The 2,484-nt window shown below is 38.4% G+C and overlaps 1 protein-coding gene across 1 annotated transcript in view; it reads right to left on the bottom strand.

Moving 5' to 3' along the window:
- The window catches only part of LOC118328100 (inter-alpha-trypsin inhibitor heavy chain H3-like), a 22,240-nt gene that overhangs the window by 9,843 nt on the left and 9,913 nt on the right, over window positions 1-2,484 (bottom strand). The window lies entirely within an intron of this gene.

The raw sequence follows: 2,484 nt of genomic DNA, 5'->3' as shown, positions 1-2,484 counted from the left end.
GAACCCGCACCATTTATGCTTATTGACAATACAACAGACTAGCCGGGCTGAGACACAAGAATAGGTGCCTTAAATTGTCCAATACTTCAAAACATATTGAAAAATGGACAGACGGTAGCAGGTTATCTGCCCTGAATGTAATATATCCACTGCCCAATTCGTGGCAATTGTCATTTATCTATCAGAGAATGACTTGAATTACTTACTCTAAACTCCTCCTCCTCCTTCAACACATTAGTTAAAGAGGAACAACTCCTCAACCTATGTGAGTCGCTCTCCATAGGGGCAACTTGGAACCAAAGACCAGGCAATAAGATGGGCCAGTCAAGTACCCTGCTAAAGCATTACATTTTATCCAGTTTAATAAATACAGCTAAACACATAAGAAGTATCATGCTATTCCTCTCCATGGCTCAAATAAAAAGCTCTCTCAAGCTGACCCGATTTGCCAAATAAAACTTTATCATTCTTATCCACTGCTGGTTAAATCACAATTGAGAATATGCCCAAATTCGTGGAAGAATTTATTTACAAATAAAATGATACTCACCTCAAAAATGTCCTTTGTATAATGTATTTGCTCAGCCTACAGGTCCTCTAACACAGAGTCTTAACTGTCTGAATTTGCCCAGGCATTTAATGTGGATAGGGGAGGGGACTTGAAATGCTGAACTCAAGGTGGAGAAAAATTAAGTTAAGTTATTACAACTTGACTTTTGTTTTGAACCAATTAACCCACAATATTAAGTTGACGTAATTACCAACATTATTATATCAACACAACTCTTTTGCAATATCTTTTGCAACTTAAAAGGTCGATCTAAATCAATATATTATAATTTTTAACTTGCAGCCATGCATTTAATTAAGTTGTGATAATAGGGCCACTAAGTTACAGAGTGTACAGTTGTTGGTACAATCTGTTTTTTGTGCCTGGCTGTAACTAATGCTAAACATTCAGGGCAGTTTAGTGATGGCAGAGAGTTTAGTAGTGCACATTTCTTTCCAATTCTGTCTTTTCTTTCTCAATAACCATGCAGTTCTGTTATGTTTTGTTACAGGAGAGCATAGAGGCCATGGGCAGCAAGTCAATAAAGGTACTCATCTTAAAATACAAGCATAAAATATTTGTGAGAACAGAAAATAAATGCATATTTTTGTCTCTTTCTTCACCAGAAAAGAAGCACAAACTCTGCAAATGTAAGGAAAAGATTTTGATTGATACAAAATTCTAAAATCATCATAGAGGTATGACCTTTCCTAACAATAAGGCATTTATACGTTCATGTTAATGTATCCTTGGTAAGTTAATTAAGGAGCGCTATAGGAGATCTTTTATGCCTGCTGCAGTAAGACTCTACAACTCCTCCTCCAGCTGGCTCGGTCAGGGTGGTCAGAGTCAAGCTGGGGGATGTCTTATGGTGCTATTGTTCTTATCTTATTTATCTATCTAATTGTTAAATGTGAACGTGATAATTCATTACTCAAGAGGACCGGTAGCTTCCTTTCTTACAGTAGTGCTATTGTTTTTATGAAGAACTCATTTTCTATAACATTGAGGAGGATCTATTGGCAGAAATGGAATATAATATTGATAGTTATGTGTAAAATTACCTGAATATAGGAATCATTGTGTTTTTATTAGCTTAGAAGATTCTACAGATACCATGGGTCGTGTTCCATGGAGTTGAACCACCATGTTTCTACAGTAGCCCAGAACATAAAACACTATTCCATTTTCCCTCCCTGGCGTCCACAGGCATGCATTTATTTTCTCTTCACTTTACTGGAGACAATAAACAGGAAGGGGAAACTGGAAGTGATTTATCCATCTGTGTTTTATTCCTTTCTGTGTTTGTCAGTATGACAACCCCTAAAAGTTTTATCTTAGGTTGTGTTCACATAGTGACCTCTCTCTGTTTTTGACATGAATCATTTTGGGACATTCCTCGTGACATCTGATCCAGAATTCAGTAGAGAGCTGCCAGTCCTCTCAGCCTTTTTTTTTTTTTTTGCTGTAAAGAAAACATTTTACTCAACAAGCATGCCAAATTTTTCTCTCTCTCTCTCTCTCTCGGTCCATCCTTTCAGACGGTGGACATGTACAGTGTGACAGTGGGCTGCACTGTGACGTTCTCTTTCGCTACAACCGTCTGGACCTCCTAATGGCTCTGAACAAAGCAAACACCTCCCAGGAAATCTTTTCGAATGGAGCCTGCCCAAGGACCCGCCTTCATCACCAAACTTTCAGACATGTCAGTGTGTCTCCACTCAGAGTTTACTCTGTTCCTACTTGTATTGTGACCAACCTACCGTGTATGACAGCATGTTACCTGCTCTGTTTCCAAGTAAATTTTTCTTAATGATACAGTTAGAGTTTGACCAGTTTCCTTTAGTTTCCTGATGTCATTCTCCATCTTCGTGCCTCACAGGGAAATTGACGGTCAGGTGTATGTTGGCGAGGTGAAGGAGAAAGAGAAAGCC

Source organism: Morone saxatilis, unplaced genomic scaffold (genome assembly GCF_004916995.1).
Source record: "Morone saxatilis isolate NCDOM2014 unplaced genomic scaffold, NCSU_SB_2.0 Contig18, whole genome shotgun sequence".
In the NCBI taxonomy this organism is placed as follows: domain Eukaryota; kingdom Metazoa; phylum Chordata; class Actinopteri; family Moronidae; genus Morone; species Morone saxatilis.
This window is presented reverse-complemented; position numbering and strand designations above follow the sequence as displayed.